The sequence below is a fragment of the Pseudorca crassidens genome, chromosome 4 (assembly GCF_039906515.1).
Source record: "Pseudorca crassidens isolate mPseCra1 chromosome 4, mPseCra1.hap1, whole genome shotgun sequence".
Lineage (NCBI taxonomy): Eukaryota > Metazoa > Chordata > Mammalia > Artiodactyla > Delphinidae > Pseudorca > Pseudorca crassidens.
This window is the reverse complement of record NC_090299.1, coordinates 42,670,841-42,688,834: the sequence shown is the minus strand read 5'-3', so window position 1 is coordinate 42,688,834 and position 17,994 is coordinate 42,670,841. Positions and strand designations below refer to the sequence as shown.

Sequence of the window (17,994 nt, the reverse complement as noted above, 5' to 3'; positions counted from 1 at the left end):
TGCATCTTTGTGGATCTATGTGTGTATCTGTGTGTCTGTGTGTTTGTCTATGTGTGTGGGTATGTGTCTCGTGTGTGTGTGTCTGTGAATCTGTGTCTGTGTGTGTATCTAAGTCAGTGTATGTATGTGTGTATGTATCTGTGTGTGTGTGTCTTTGCATTTCTATCTGTATGTGTACATGTGTCTGTGTGTGTCTTTGCATTTCTGTCTGTATGTGTACGTGTGTGTGTGTCTGTGTTTGCATTTCTGTCTGTATGTGTACGTGTGTGTGTGTATCTGTGTGTGTCTTTGCATTTCTGTCTGTATGTGCGTGTGTGTGTGTATCTGTGTCTTTGCATTTCTGTCTGTGTGTGTATGTGTGTGTGTGCCTCTGTGTGTACCTGTGTGTGTCTGGGGTGGGGTGGGGTGGTCAGGTAGGCATGGAAACGAGGAAATGAGCTGATCCGCTCTGCAGAACTTCAGAGAGGGCTCCGGATTTGGCTCAGCAGTGTGATGGGCTGAGTTGTGTCTCCCAGAAAGATATGTTCAAGTCCTAACCCCTAGTACTTCAGAATGTGAGCTTATTTGGAGTTAAGGTCTTTAAAGAGGTAGTCAATTTAAGATGAGGTCATTAGCGTGGGCCCTGATCCAATAGGACCGTGTCCTTTTAAAAAGGGGGGATTTGGGCACAGGCAGCCATGCACAGTGGGAAGACCTGTGAAGGCACAGGGAGAACATCATCTATCAGCCGAGGAACGCGAGGCCACCAGAAGCTGGGAGTGAGGCCGGGAACTGATTCTCCCTCACAGCCCTCAGAGGAAACCAATCCTCCAAAACCTTGATTTCTTATCTTTGTATGACAGCCCCAGGAAATGAATACAGTCAGGTACCAAGGAAAGTGGGGAGACTCTGGGGCTGAGAATGCAAGAAAATGTGAAAATCTATGTATAGAGGGGCTAGGTCCTCAGGACCCTCCCTGACCCCTGGAAGCCTGAGGAATAATACCCTTCTTTCCCAGGCCCCTCTTCTTCTGCCATCTTGAGGAAACTGGGGGTTTCTTCTCAAGGGAAGTTGTACCAGAGCCACTGGTCTCAAGTTCAGGTACAGCAGAAGGTGTGTGTGTCTCAGGTCTGAAAACTGGGTCTGAAATGGAGAGGTGGGCAGGACGTACCTTTCTCACAGAGCTGAGACACCCACACATATACCTGGATCCTCTGTCCCACCTTTGCTGTAACCAAATTGGAAAACATGGAATATTGTTTTCTGGAAAAACTGAGTGGTCACAAAGAACAGGTCCCAGATATGGGTATTTCTGGCTCTTCTAATGAAAGAAGTAGCATATTGCCTTTACAGAAAGGCAATACAGAGAAAATGGGAGGATCACAGAAATTCAACACTTGTAGTTATATAGAAAGACAGAATCAAGAAAATGAAAAGGTAGAATGTTTCAAAGAAGCAATACAAAGAAGACTTTCAGAATTGAAAGAAGTCTTTCTATTGAAAGGGGCTATTACCTAGTGCTGGTGCAGGGAGACGATGAGAAAACTTGTCTGTCTCTGTTCACCAACTCTGCATGTGGCAGGAAGAGTATCTCCTGAGAATTCATAACCATTGGCTTGCACCATGCTGCTGAATTCCCTTATTCATGCTACCTACATCATTTAGGAACTCCCTAAGTGACACATTTTAACTAGTGGTCTCAGGCTACTGTATCCCTGTGGGGTGTTGGGCAAGAGCAGATACAAAACTTTTCTGGAGGGACACACCTTCAAGTAGTCCATTCAGAATTGCTACAGATAAATGTTGCTGAAGATGAATTTACAATACAAAATTAGACACACAGGAGGAAATAGTCAAAAGTCTGCAATTAGAGGGTATAGTTAGATACCCAAGAACTTCTGATAATGCAGTGATCATATGGAGAATCAGAAAAAATAATGACTGTAAAAGAACTTAAAAAGAGGCTTTGAAAATATGGAAGAAGAGTGAGATACTGTCAAAAAGGTCAGGCAAATGTTAAAAAGAATCAGCTAGAGCTTTTAGAAATGAATAATAAAGTCATGAATTCTTAAAAAAGTTTTTATTGGAGTATAGTTGATTTACAATGTTGTGTTAGTTTCAGGTGTACAGCAAAGTGAATCAGATATATGTGTGTGTGTGTGTGTATGTGTATATATATATATATATATATATATATATATATATATATATATATATATATATATCCATGATTTTTTTTTTTATTTTAAAGCAAAGGATGGATGAGAGAGCTGGAAAGAGAATGAGTGATGATGTAAAAGATTTAAAAAATTCAAATGTGGGGCTTCCCTGGTGGCGCAGTGATTGAGAGTCTGCCTGCCGATGCAGGGGACACGGGTTCGTGCCCCGGTCCGGGAAGATCCCACATGCCACAGAGCGGCTAGGCCCGTGAACCATGGCCACTGAGCCTGCACGTCTGGAGCCTGTGCTCCACAACGGGAGAGGCCACAACAGTGAGAGGCCCGTGTACTGCAAAAAAAAAAAAAAAAAAAAAAAAAAAAATTCAAATGTGGCACAGAGAGATGGAAAATAGGAAAGTGCGGATGAAAGACATGGAGGAGAAATTGACAAGGTCCACCATGTCTGCCATGTCCAGTGGAGTCCAGGAGCAGAGAAGAGAGAGACGCTGGATCTTAGAGTTGAGGGATCTTAGTCAACTTCCTTAACTTCTCAAGGTTTCAGTGTCCTCATTTGTAAAACGAGTTCATAATAGTACATACTCCAGAGGGTCATGACGAGGCTTATTAAGTTAATATTTGTCAAGTCCTGGCACTCAGTAAATGCTGTAAAGTTTAATGGATAAAAAAATATGGATGTTGTCTTAGCTCTGGCTGCGTTAACAAAATACCATAGACTGGGTGGCTTAAACCATAGAGATTTATTTTCTCACAGGTCTGGAGGATGGAAGTCCAAGATCAAGTTGCCAGTTGATTCAGTTTTTGGTAAGGGCTCTTTTCCTGGCTTGTAGATGGCCACCTTCTTGCTGTGTCCTCACATGGCCTTTCCTTGGTGTCTGCGGATTAGAGAGAGAGAACTCCCTCTTCTTTTTCATATAAAGCCGCAAATCCTATCAAATTAGGGCCACACCCTTAAGACCTCATTTAGCCTTAATTACCTCCTAAAATCCCTATCTCCAAACACAATCACATTGAGGGTTAGCTGTCAATATATGAGTTTTGGGGGAATGTAGTAGATGTTTATAGTGAGAGATCATCTACTTCAAGTGGTCAACTCTTATAAGAGGTAGGATTTGTTCACTATGCTTGTGCTAATCTTCTGATTATGACCTGCCTTATCTTTTTCTTGAGGGCACTTGTTAAATTCTTTTATTAAGTAGACCCAAATGTGACTAAACAAAATAGTTAGTATCAGAGTTGGGGCAAAGTTAAATGGATTCTGTGACAATATTCTCCCCTGTCTTGAGATTTCTTTTTATTAATTTAATTTTTTAATCTTTTATTTTTAACGTCTTTATTGGAGTATAATTGCTTTACAATGGTGTGTTAGTTTCTGCTGTATAACAAAGTGAATCAGCTATACATATACATATATCCCCATATCTCCTCCCTCTTGCTTCTCCCTCCCACTCTCCCTTTCCCACCCATCTAGATGGACACAATGCACTGAGCTGATCTCCCTGTGCTATGCAGCTGCTTCCCACTAGCTATCTATTTTACATTTGATAGTGTATATATGTCCATACCACTCTCTCACTTCATCCCAGCTTACAATTCCCCTTTGCCGTGTCCTCAAGTCCATTCTCTATGTCTGCATCTTTATCCCTGTTTTGCCTGTAGGTTCTTCAGAACCATTTTTTCCCCTTAGATTCCATATATATGTGTTAGCATACGGTATTCATTTTTCTCTTTCTGACTTACTTCACTCTGTATGACAGTCTCTGCGTCCATCCACCTCATTACAAATAACTCAATTTCGTTTCTTTTTATGGCTGAGTATATATGTGCCACATCTTCTTTATCCATTCATCTTTCAGTGGACATTTAGGTTGATTCCATGACCTGGCTATTGTAAACAAAGCTGTAATGAACACTGTGGTACATGACTCTTCTTGTTTTTTGAATTTTTTTTATTTCCTTTTTTTTACAGCAGGTTCTTACTAGTTATCAATTTTATACATATTAGTGTATATATGTCAATCCCAATCTCCCAATTCATCACACCACCACCAACCCCCCGCCACTTTCCCCCCTTGATGTCCATAAGTTTGTTCTGTACATCTGTGTCTCAATTTCTGCCCTTCAAACCGGTTCATCTGTACCATTTTTCTAGGTTCCACATATATGCATTAATATATGATATTTGTTTTTCTCTTTCTGACTTACTTCACTCAGTAAGACAGTCTCTAGGTCCTTCCACCTCACTACAAATAACTCAATTTCGTTTATTTTTATGGCTGAGTGATATTCCATTGTATATATGTGCTACATCTTCTTTATCCATTCATGTATCGATGGACATTTAGGTTGATTCCATGACCTGGCTATTGTAAATAGTGCTTCAATGAACACTGGGGTGCATGTGTCTTTTTGAATTATGGTTTTCTCTGGGGGTATATGCCCAGTAGTTGGATTGCTGGGGATTCTATTTTTAGTTTTTTAAGGAACCTCCATACTGTTCTCCATAGTGGCTGTATCAATTTATATTCCCACCAACAGTGCAAGAGGGTTCCCTTTTCTCCACACCCTCTCCAGCATTTATTGTTTGTAGACTTTTTATGCTGGCCACTCTGACTGTTATGAGGTGATACCTCATTGGAGTTTTGATTTGCTTTTCTCTACTAATTAGTGACGTTGAGCAGCTTTTAATGTGCCTCATGGCCATCTGCATGTCTTCTTTGGAGAAATGTCTATTTAAGTCTTCTACCCATTTTTTGATTGGGTTTCTTTTTTTTTTTTTTAATATTGAGCTGCATGAGCTATCTATATATTTTGGAGATTAATCCTTTGTCCATTGATTCGTTTGCAAATATTTTCTCCCATTTTGAGGGTTGTCTTTTTGTCTTGTTTATGGTTTCCTTTGCTGTGCAAAAGCTTTTAAGTTTCATTAGGTCCCATTTGTTTATTTTTGTTTCTATTTCCATTTCTCTAGGAGGTGGGTCAAAAAAGATATTACTGTGATTTATGTCATAGAGTGTTCTGCCTATGTTTTCCTGTAAGAGTTTTATAGGGTCTGGTCTTACATTTTGGTCTTTAATCCATTTTGAGTTTATTTTTGTGTATGGTGTTAGGGAGTGTTCTAATATCATTCTTTTACATGTCGCTGTCCAGTTTTCCCAGCAACACTTATTGAAGAGAGTGTCTTTTCTCCGTTGTATATCCTTGCCTCCTTTGTCATACATTAGTTGACCATAGGTGTGTGGGTTTATCTCTGGGCTTTCTATCCTGTTCCATTGATCTATATTTCTGTTTTGGGGCCAGTACCATACTGTCTTGATTACTGTAGCTTTATAGTATAGTCCGAAGTCCAGGAGCCTGATTCCTCCAGCTGCATTTTTCTTTCCAAAGATTGCTTTGGCTATTCAGGGTCTTTTGTGTTTCCATACAAATTGTAAAATTTTATGTTCTAGTGCTGTGAAAAATGCCATTGGTAGCTTGATAGGGATTGCATTGAATCTGTAGATTGCTTTGGGTAGTATAGTCATTTTCACAATGTTGATTCTTCCAATCCAAGAACATGGTATATCTCTTGGTCTGTTTGTATCATCTATAATTTCTTTCATCAGTGTCTTATAGTTTTCTGCATACAGGTCTTTTGTCTCCTTAGGTAGGTTTATTCCTAGGTATTTTTTTTCTTGTTGTTGCAATAGTAAATGGGAGTGTTTCCATAATTTCTCTTTCAGATTTTTCAAGATTAGTGTATAGGAATGCAAGGGATTTCTGTGCATTAATTTTGTGTCCTGCTACTTTGCCAAATTCACTGATTAGCTCTAGTACATTTCTTGTAGTGTCCTTAGTATACTCTATGTATAGTAGCATGTCATCTGCAAACAGTGACAGCTTTACTTCTTATTTTCTGATTTGGATTCCATTTCTTTCTTTTTCTTCTCTGATTGCTGTGGCTAAAACTTCCAAAACTATGTTGAATAATAGTGGTGAGAGTGGACAACCTTGTCTTGTTCCCGATCTTAGTGGAAATGGTTTCATTTTTACACCATTGAGAATGATGGTGAGAACGATGATGTTTGTGGGTTTGACATATATGGCATTTATTATGTTGAGGTAATTTCCCTCTTTGCCTTCTTTATGGAGGGTTTTTATCATAAATGGGTGTTGAATTTTGTCAAAAGATTTTTGTGCATCTGTTGAGATGATCATATGGTTTATCCCCTTCATTTGTTAATATGGTATGTCACATTGATTGATTTGCATATATTGAAGAATTCTTGCATTCCTGGGATAAACCCCACTTGATCATGGTGTACGATCCTTTTAATGTGCTGTTGGATTCTGTTTGCTAGTGTTTGTTGAGGATTTTTGCATCTAGGTTCATCAGTGATATTGGCCTGTAGTTTTTTTCTTTGTGACATTTTTGTCTGACTTTGGTATCAGGGTGATGGTGGCCTCGTAGAATGAGTTTGGGAATGTTCCTCCTCTCCTATAGTTTGGAAGAGTTTGAGAAGGATAGGTGTTAGCTCTTCTCTAAATGTTTGATAGAAATAGCCTGTGAAGCATCTGGTCCTGGGCTTTTGTTTGTTGGAAGATTTTAAATCACAGTTTCAATTTCAGTGCTTGTGATTGGTCTGTTTATATTTTCTATTTCTTCCTGGTTCAGTCTTGGAAGTTTGTGCTTTTCTAAGAATTTGTCCATTTCTTCCAGGTTGTCCATTTTATTGGCATATAATTGCTTGTAGTAATCTCTCATGATCCTTTGTATTTCTGCAGTGTCAGTTGTTACTTCTCCTTCTTCATTTCTAATTCTATTGATTTGAGTCTTCTCCCTTTTTTTCTTGATGACTCTGGCTAATGGTTTATCAATTTTGTTTATCTTCTCAAAGAACGAGCTTTTAGTTTTATTGATCTTTGCTATCTTTTCCTTGATTTCTTTTTCACTTACTTCTGATCTGATCTTTATGATTTCTTTCCTTCTGCTAAATTTGGGGCTTTTTTGTTCTTCTTTTTCTAATTGCTTTAATGTAGGGTTACATTTTTATTTGAGATGCTTCTTGTTTCTTGAGTTAGGATTGTATTGCTATAAACTTCCGTCTTAAAACCACTTTTGCAGCATCCCATAGGTTTTGGGTCATTGTGTTTTCATTGTCATTTGTTTCTAGGTATTTTTTGATTTTCTCTTTGATTTCTTCAGTGAAGTCTTGGTTGTTTCATAGTGTATTGTTTAGCCTCGTGTGTTTGTATTTTCTACAGATTTTTTTTCCTGTAATTGATAGCTAGTTTCATAATGTTGTGGTTGGAAAAGATACTTGATACGATTTCCGTTTTCTTAAATTTAAAGGCTTGATTTGTGCCCCAAGATATGATCTATCCTGGAGAATGTTCCACGAGCACTTGAGAAGAAAGTGTAATCTGCTGATTTTAGATGGAATGTCCTATAAATGTCAATTAAGTCCACCTTGTTTAATGTATCATTTAAAGCTCGTGTTTCCTCATTTATTTTCATTTTGGATGATCTGTCCATTGGTGAAAGTGGGGTGTTAAAGTCCCCTACTATTATTGTGTTACTGTTGATTTCCCCTTTTATGGCTGTTAGCATTTGCCTTATGTGAGATCTTTCACCATTTGATATTACATGGGGCCGGGAGGTCTCTGGTGGACCAATGTCCTGATCTTGGCTCTCCCCCTTCAGAGGCTCAGGGCTGACACCAGCTGGAGCACCAAGACCCTGTCCACCACTTGGCTCAGAAGAAAAGGGAGGAAAAAAAAAAAAAAAAAACGAAAGAAAGAAAGAAAAAAATAATAAAATAAAGTGCTTAAAATAAAAATTAAAAAAATATTTTTAAAAATAAAAATATTTTAAGTAAAAAAAAAAAATGAAAGAAAGAAGAGAACAACCAAACCAAAAAACAAATCCACCAATGTAAGAAGCGCTGAAAACTATACAAGAAAACAAAAAAATATACAGACAGAACCCTAGGACAAATGGTAAAACCAAACCTGTGCAGACAATATCACACAAAGAAGCATACACATGCACACTCAAAAAAAGAGAAAAAGGAAAAAATATATATTAAAAAAAAAGGAGGGGCTTCCCTGGTGGCACAGTGGTTGAGAATCTGCCTGCCAATGCAGGGGACATGGGTTTGAGCCCTGGTCTGGGAAGATCCCACATGCCGCGGAGCAGTTGGGCCTGTGAGCCTCAACTGCTGAGCCTGTGCATCTGGAGCCTGTGCTCTGCAACAAGAGAGGCTGCGATAGTGAGAGGCCTGTGCACCGCGATGAGGAGTGGCCCCCACTCGCCACAGCTAGAGAAATCCCTCGCACAGAAATGAAGATCCAACACAGCCAAAAATAAATAAATAAAGTTATAAAAAAAAAAAAGGGAGAGAGCAACCAAATCAGCAAACAAATCTACCAAAGATAATAAGCTCTAAATACTAAACTAAAATAAACATAAAACCAGAACCAAATTAGTTGCAGAAAGCAAACCCCAAGTGTACAGTCACTCCCAAAATCCACCGCCTCAATTGTTTGATGATTTTTTATATATTCAGGTATTCCAGAGATGCAGGGTACATCAAGTTGACTGTGGAGATTTAATCCACTGCTTCGTATGCTGTTGGGAGAAATTTCCCTTTCTCTTCCTTGTTCACACAGCTCCTGGGGTTCAGGTTTGCATTTGGCCCCAAATTTAAATTTTGGCCTCTGCTTGTAGGTTGCCTAAGGGCGTCTGTTCCCTGCCCAGACAGAAGGGGGTTAAAGGAGCGGCTAATTTGGAAGCTCTGTGTCACTCATGCCGGTGGGAGGGAGGAGTATGGAATGCAGGGTGAGCCTACGGCTGCAGAGGCCAGTATGACGTTGCAACAGCCTGTGGTGTGCCGTGTGTTCTCCTGGGGAAGTTGTCCCTGGATCACGTGACCCTGGCAGTGGTGGGCTGCACAGGCTCCCAGGAGGAGAGGTGTGGATAGTGACCTGTGCTCGCCCACAGGCTTCTTGGTGACTTCAGGAGCAGCCTTAGCATCTCATGCCAGTCCCTGATGTCCTTGCTGATAGCCGAGGCTCACACCTGTTTCTGGAGCTTGTTTAGGCAGTGCTCTGAATCCCCTCTCCCGCACACCCCAAAAGAATGGTCTCTTGCCTCTTAGGTAGTTGCAGACTTTTTCGCGACTCCCTCCCAGCTAGCTGTGGTACACTAGCCCCCTTCAGGCTGTGTTCACACAGCCAACCCCAGTCCTCTCCCTGGGATCTGACCTCCGTAGCCGAGCCTCCGCTCCCAGCCCCCACCCGACCCAGTGGGTGAGCAAACAAGCCTCTCAGGCTGGTGAGTGCTGGTCAGCACCGATCCTCTGTGCGGGAATCTCTCCACTCTGCCCTCTGCACCCCTGTTGCTGCGCTCTCCTCCATGGCTCCAAAGATTCCCCCCATCACACCCCTGTCTCTACCAGTGAAGGGGCTTCCTAGTGTGTGGAAACTTTTCCTCCTTCACAGCTCCCTCCCACTGGTGCAGGTCCCATCCCTATTCTTTTGTCTCTGTTTTTTTCTTTTTTCTGTTGCCCTACCCAGGTACGTGGGGAGTTTCTTGCCTTTTGGGAGGTCTGAGGTCTTCTGCCAGCGTTCAGTAGGTGTTCTGTAGGAGTTGTTCCACATTTAGATGTTTTCTTTTTTTTTTTGTGATACGCGAGCCTCTCACTGTTGTGGCCTTTCCCGTTGCGGAGCACAGGCTCCCGATGCGCAGGCTCAGTGGCCATGGCTCACAGGCCCAGCCACTCCGTGGCATGTGGGATCTTCCCGGACCGGGGCATGAACCCGTGTCCCCTGCATCGGCAGGCGGACTCTCAACCACTGCGCCACCGGGGAAGCCCTAGATGTATTTTTGGGGAGGAAGGTGATCTGCACGTTTTACTCCTTGCCGTCTTGAAGGTCCCCTCTCCCTTGTCTTTTAATATTTAACTAAACTAAAGCAGTTCATAAGAATTATATATCTCCTCATTATGTTCTAAAATTATTAAAATGCCTCATTCAAATATGGCATTTCTTACAAAAATTCTTATGCAAGCAAAATAAATGAATCTAGCAGACTTGTTTTAAATCAAAATGCAAAAATCTCATTCTTTTAGGTTAAGTGTTCCTATGTGGCTGAAGAGTTTTTAATCATGAATGAGTGTTGTATCACAGCTTTGTTTTTTTTCCTGCATCTTTTGAGGTAATCAAATATGACTTTTCTTTTTTCATCTCTTAATGTTGTGGATCTCAGTGACAATGTCAAACTTTTCTTGCATTCCTTGGATACACTAAACTTGGTAAAGATGTTTTAGAAATTAATTGTTGGATTTAGTTACTAATATTTAGATTATTTTTGTCTTAATGTTCATTACTGAGTTTGACTTATTGTTTTTCCTTTCCTGTATTGTTCTTGAGAATAAAGGATATTCTAATATCTAAAAAGAAGACTAATCTTTTTCTTTCTCTCTCTCCCTGTCTTCCTCTGTCTCTCTGTTTCTGTTTCTCTCTCTCTACCTCTTTAACACACACACACACACACACACACACACACACACACACTATCTGTTTTATGAACTTGTCCATAAAACTTTGGGTCTGGTGAGATGTTTTTATTATACACACACACACACACACACACACACACACATATAAATGACATTAAGTTTTCCATTTTAACCACTTTTAAGTGTACAATTCAGTGGCATCAGTTACATTCACAATGTTGTGCAACTATCATCACTATCTATTTCAAAAACTTCTTCATTACCCCAAATAGAAACTCTTTACTCTTTAAACAGTAAATCTCCATTTCTCCCTTCCCCTAGCTCCTGGTAGCCTCTAATCTATTTTCTGTCTCTATGCATTTGCCTATTCTAAATATTTCATCTAAGTGGAATCATACAATACTTGTCCTTTTGTGTTTGACTTTTCATTATCATAACATTTTCAAGGTTCATCCGTGTTGTAGCATGTATCAGTACATCATTCCTTTTTAAGGATGAATAATAATCCATTGTATGCATATACTACATTTTTCTTATCCATTCATCTGCAGATGGACACTTGGTTGTTTCCACCTTTTGGCTGGTATGAATAATGTTGCAATGAAAGTCACATACAAGTATCTGTTTGAGTCCCCATTTTCAATTCTTTTGAGCATCTATATATCTATATATCTATATCTATATCTATATCTATATCTATATCTATCTATCTATCTATCTATACACACCTAGGAGTGGATTGTTGGGTCACATAGTAATCCTATATTTAACTTTTTGAGGAGATGCCAAACTCTTTTCCAAAGAAGCTGAACCATTTTACATTCCCATTAGTCATGGACAAGGGTTCTAATTTTTGGATATCCTCACCACCACTTGTTATTTTCCATTTTTTGATGATAGCCATCTTAGTAGGTGTAAAGTGGTATCTAAATGTGGTTTTACAGTAAGTCCCATATATACGAACAATTTCCATTCTGAGAGTACGTTCTTAAGTCCAATTTGTTCACAAGTCCAACAAAGTTAGCCTAGGTACCCAACTAACACAGTTGGCTGTATAGTACTGTACTGTAATAAGTTTATAATACTTTTCACACAAATAATACATAAAAAACAAACACAAAAAATAAAGAAAGCATTTTTAATCTTACAGTACAGTACCTTGAAAAGTACAGTAGTACAGTATAACAGCTGGCATACAGGGGCTGGCATTGAGTAAACAGGCAAGAAGAGTTACTGACTGGAGGAGGGAGAGGAGGTGGGAGATGGTAGAGCTGAAGGACCTTCAGCAATAGGAGACAGAGGGCAAGCTGCAATTTCATTCATGCCTAATGTTGATGATACAGGTTCTGGTTCCTTGCTGGAACCAGATGCACATTCGCATCTTTCAAAGTTCACAACTTGAAGGTTTGTAGGTTGGGGACTTAGTGTAATTGGTATTTCCCTATGAGTAGTGATGCTGAGTACTGTAATTCATTGTATTTATTGGCCATTTGTACATCTTCTTTGAAGAATGGTGGGTGTGTGTATTGGTGGGGGGATGGTTGTAGTTAGATTTTTGACCACTAATTTAATTACTTTAATGCTTATAATCCTGTTCAAGTTCTACATTTCTTCTTGTCTTAGTATATTATATATTTTATGAACTTGTTCTTTGTTTTTAAATTAATTGACATAAGTTTTTCAAAATATTCCTTATTAATTTTAAACTCTAATATACAAGTAGTTATATTCCTTTTATTATTCCTAAAAATAAACATCCTGTGACCTATCGTGATATGCCCTGTAGTGGTTTTAAAATGAAACCTCTAAATTCATTGATATTCCTTCCATCAAGAAGTGGTGTCTATGTTCCCTCCCCTTACAACTGCATGGACCAGTAGAATACGGTGGAAGTGCTGCTGGCTTGTTGGCTGACTTCTGAGGCTGAGTCATAAAAGATGATGTGGTTTCTATGTTGTTTGCTAGAACTTTTGTGCTTAGAATCTTGAAGAAATTTGACTACTCTGAGGCTACCATGCTGTGAGAGACCCAGGCCACCTGTAAAGGTCATGTGTACACACTCCGTTTGGCAGGCTTAGACTGAGTTATCCTAGCCAAGGTTCCAGATGTGCACCTGAACAAGGCTTTGGATGATCCCAGCCCCTAAACACTGAGTTACTTTCCAGAGTTCAAGTTTGGTTAGCTGAGACCCCAGACTTTATGGAGTAGAGATTAGTTGACCAACTCTCCTCTGTTCAAATTCCTGACTCACAGAATCCATGCACATAATAAAATTATTCTTTTAAGTCACTGTATTTTGGGGGTCATTTTTTACACAGCAATAATAACTGTAGCAGTCACATCTTTAAATAAGTAAATAGATGAAGGAATGAATGAATTGATAAATGAAATAAAGTCATTATTTTTTTACATGGGACTCCAAGGCACATAATTTTTACAATGTATACCTAAAAAAATAGACAAATGCATTCAATGACTTCAAGGGTAATGTCACTAAAACATGATGCATTTGAAGCCTCTTTAGGAGGTTAGAACACTAGAATAAACATGGAAAAATTAAAGCACCTGAGATGAAAGTATTATGCTGTATAGGAAAGCACATAGAGAAAATCTGCAATGGTGCATTATTTATTTATTTATTTATTTATTTGTGGGTCTTTGCTGCTGTGCGTGGGCTCTCTCCAACTGCGGCGAGCAAGGGCCACCCTTTGCTGTGGTGTGCGGGCTTCTCCTGCAGTGGCCTCTCCCGTTGCAGAGCACAGGCTCCAGGCATGCGGGCTTCAGCAGTTGTAGCATGCGGGCTCAGTAGTTGTGGCTCACAGGCTCTAGAGTGCAGGCTTAGTAGTTGTGGCTCACGGGCCTAGTTGCTCCGTGGCATGTGGGATCCTCCCAGACCAGGGCTCGAACCCGTGTCCCCTGCATTGGCAGGCGGACTCTCAACCACTGCGCCACCAGGGAAGCCCAGGATTCATTTTATTTAGAGACTCATGTCATAATTTGAAATGACTGGAGAAGCTCTTACATAGGGAAAACTGCTGCTCTAGTATGAGTAGTGAATTCTCATATTTTTCTCATTGAAATGTTACTTTCCTAGAATTTTTACATTCTATTCTCTCTAGCTTCTTCCCTTAAGTGCATCTCACTGGTATGACTTGCGTCAGCAGCTTAGGGTAACAATTATCTTCATGACACTCTCATTCTCTAATTAGTTGCTTGAAAATGCCTGCTTTTATTAACAGGACATCCTTGAAGCCCCATTTTCACTTGGAGTTGTTCATAAATCTTGAGGGGCTTACTCAATTCAAATGGTAGTCCTATGTCCAGATGCCAGAGGAGGGAGAACAGAGGCATCTAGCTAGCTGGTTACCGTGGGAAATGGCTCCCAGGAAGTCTGAGCATTTTTGCCCTTGGCTGCATTGATGTGTCTGAGGGTCCAAACACCCTACCCAGATTCCTCACATTTGATTTTTCAAGGTTACCTTCTTCTGTTCGTAACGGTGCTTCTCAATCAGTGTTGACTTTGCCATCCCAGGGGACATTTGGCAAAGTTTGGGGTTATTTTTGGTTGTCACAACTTGGGGGAAGATGTTACTGGCATCTAGTGAGTAGAGGCCAGGGATGCTGCTAAACATCCTACAATGCACAGGACAGCCCTCTCCCCACCTCCCCAGTGGAAAAATGATCTGGCACAAAATCTTAATAGTACTAAGGCTGAGGAACACTGGTTTCTCCAATATGATTTACACCAATATCATCCAGCCTCTGGAGAGGTTTTAGCCCTCAATCACAGCTATGCCTAAATCAGCAAACACCCCTTCCTCGTCCTTCCCCCTCCCCTCCCACCACTCCTGGCCTTCTGATTTCTGATTGGAACCCCCATCACCAATCCAGTCAACACCCCCCTCTACTCCTGTTGCATTCCGCCCCATGGTGCTAAGTGTCCCTTCAGGCTAATCCACTCAATTAGGACCATCAAGTTTATCAGAGAGGTTTTAATGCTGTTGAAATTCAGCAGGAAAGAGGTCAGCATCTAAATCTCTTTTGTCTTTTCTCCACACCTTCTCCAGCATGTATTGTTCGTAGATTTTTTGATGATGGCCATTCTGACTGGTGTGAGGTGATACCTCATTGTACTTTTGATTTGCATTTCTCTAGTGATTAATGATGTTGAGCATCCTTTCATGTGTTTGTTGGCAATCTGTAGATCTTCTTTGGAGAAACGTCTATTTAGGTACAATGGAATATTACTCAGCCATAAAAAGAAACGAAATTGAGTTATTTGTAGTGAGGTGGATGGACCTAGAGACTGTCATACAGAGTGAAGATATACGGAATCTAAAAAAAAAAAAAAGGTTCTGAAGAACCTCGGGGCAGGACAGGAATAAAGATGCAGATGTAGAGAATGGACTTGAGGACACGGGGTGGGGGAAGGGTAAAATGGGATGAAGTGAGAGAGTGGCATGGACTTATATATACTAACAAATGTAAAATAGATAGCTAGTGGGAAGCATCCACATAGCACTGGGAGATCAGCTCGGTGCTTTGTGACCACCTAGAGGGGTGGGATAGGGAGGGAGGGAGGGAGACACAAGAGGGAGGAGCTATGGGGATATATGTATAGCTGATTCACTTTGTTATAAAGCAGAAACTAACACAACATTGTAAAGCAATTATACTCCAATAAAGATGTTAAATAAATAAAATAAAAAATAAATCTCTTTTGTCCCCAGGACATTTTGTAGATTTATTTGCTGATGTCAAGGACTGCAAGGGGCACTTGGAAAGGGCAGCATCTGTCATGTCACAGAAAATCCTGTGATATCTCCCTTTCCCAGGGCAGTGGGTGTCCCCTTGTCTTACGTTTGCATAATCAAGAAGAGGTGCTCAAGTGACACTTCACTGAAACAAGATCTTATCCAAGGAGACTTGCTGGGCTCACTAGATAGAGGAGCAACTGACAGTATCTCTTGATAAAAAAATATTATATTTGGCTTCACTCTGCACTGATCCACCTGTTATTTTCTCATGTCCTGTGATGCCACAAATTGTACTGCATTTCCTTCAGATGCACCGAATGCTAAAGATACTTGGGAAATAGGCAGTTTGCCAGACTCAATTTAGGAATGATCTCTCTACTGATTCCAGGTCACAATTATCTTGTCTCTGCAGCCACAGGTCTCTATAGAGGCAATTATGCTTTGTCTCCTGATGCAGAATTGTCAGGAATCTGGTAGGGGATTTGGGTCCTTATATTGGTCAGATGATATTTGGGTATAGAGAGTGCCTAGGAGCATCTATACTCGCTTCCTGATTTCTGCCAAATTGGGAAGCTGTATTTCTTACATCCTTAGATGGACCAGGGTATATATAGAACTTTCTGGGACTTGCCTCTGTTTTACATCACTGTTGATATTTTGGAAATGCATGGGAGGTTCCAAAACACTGTCTAGCAAATACATTTCTGGAGTAAAAGCCATCTGTAAATTGGTAGCTGCCTGTGTTTTTACAATGTGAGAGATGGAATTTGGAGCAGAGGGAAAAGGGACCCTGTCATCACGCACCTTTCTGCTCTCTTGGGCTTGGACTCTGAGGGTCTTTGACACACTTGAGGAGTTTCCTGGGGTAGTAGGGAAATTTGGACACTGCCATATGCTGTCTATCCAGAGCTAGACAGGGAAGAAATCCTATAGGAATCTGGCCAACCTCATGAGGGTGGCCTGTAGGTCTTAAGTGTCATCATGTCTAGTTGCTATCTTTTAATAACTTATAATTCCTCCCCCTTTTCTCTGAGACTTCAGTAAAATCTTGTAATTGTTCCAACATGGTCTCATCTGTGCTGTGGGGAATTACAGAAAGGACTTATATCCATCCTTGGGATGGAAGTGTAAGGAGAAGAAGAATAATTTCTGGAGCCAGTATGATGGTATCAGTAGAGATGCTAAATCCTCAAAAGCCAAGTGAATTCTGGGAATAATAGTTTGGGGAAAGGAGACATGAGTTTTGCCCCTTACCATATGAAGGTTCTCTCCCTTCACCACCAAACTGGGTTACTTTACCAAGGGATGCTGAGGTTTACTCATAAACTCTTCAAGATTTCAGTCTATGCTCGAAATCCTTCAGGGCTATGTCCTAATTCACATCTCCACTAACACTGGGGAAGGATCTATCACCAATATCAAGACTTCCTTCTTTCTTTATCCTCCCAGTACCTATCACTAGCATAGTGATTGGGACATCATTTTGTCTTTCTCACTGGGTTCTCATTACTAAGGGAAATTCATGGCACATTGTAAACACTCAATAAATATGTGTTGAATGATTGAAGAAACAAATAAACACATGAAGGAAAGTTTTTATTGGGTCATTATTTGAAGGCAAAAACTTTTGCCTGAGCATCTGAAAAACACAGTCTCCTCTTGAATCAGTTGTGCTAATTCAGAGAGTCAGAAAGGCTGCTTCTGTGAAATTTAGGACGGCCACCCTCAGTAGCAGGGGTCCCTAGGGCAAGTGGTTGGGATGGTAGCTTTTAGTGTAAGACTGAACTGCTGCTCTCAAATCTTAGGTCTGCCATTTGCTAATTGGAAAACGAAGCAAGAGGCTTTTGGTTTTAGTTGATGTCTAATTTCAAGTTCAAATTTATCTGTCCAACTATCTACCCATCCATCTGACATTTATTAAATATGTGCCGTGTGGCAAGTATGGTGAAAAGTACTAGAGAGTCAAAGATAATTAAGAAAAAATTCTTACCTTTTAACTGTTTACCATCTAGTGGGAGGTTGAAATCTCTATCCACACTTATCCAATCAGGTTTGTGGCAAGTCACAGAAGGGTTGTCTGAAATTGGAATTTGTCATTGTTATCCTATTTGTTTATTTTATTTAGTTTATATTTTATTGACGTATAGTTGATTTACAATGATTCAGGTGTACAGCAAAGTGATTTAGTTATATATATGTGTGTATATATATATATATTCTTTTTCAGATTATTTTCCATTACAGGTTATTACAAGATGTTGAATATAGTTCCCTGTGCTATCCAATAGGTCCTTGTTGTTAATCTATTTTATATATAGTAGTGTGTATCTTTTAATCCCAAATTCCTAATTTATCTCTCCCCCACCGTTTCCCTTTGGTAACCATAAGTTTGTTTTCTATGTCAGTGAGTCTATTCCTGTTTTGTAAATAAGTTCATTTGTATCATGTTGTTAGATTCCACATATAAGATATATCATATGGTGTTTGTCTTTCTCTGCATGTATCTTTTTGAACTAGAGTTTTCATCCTTTCTGGATATATGCCCAGGAGTGGGATTGCTGGATCATATGGTAACTCTAT

The 17,994-nt window shown here is 40.1% G+C and overlaps 1 long non-coding RNA gene across 2 annotated transcripts in view; it reads left to right on the top strand.

The window, feature by feature from the left end:
- LOC137223571 (uncharacterized) overlaps positions 1–17,994 on the top strand; it is a 182,969-nt gene that overhangs the window by 145,081 nt on the left and 19,894 nt on the right. The gene's annotated exons all lie outside the window — the stretch shown is intronic.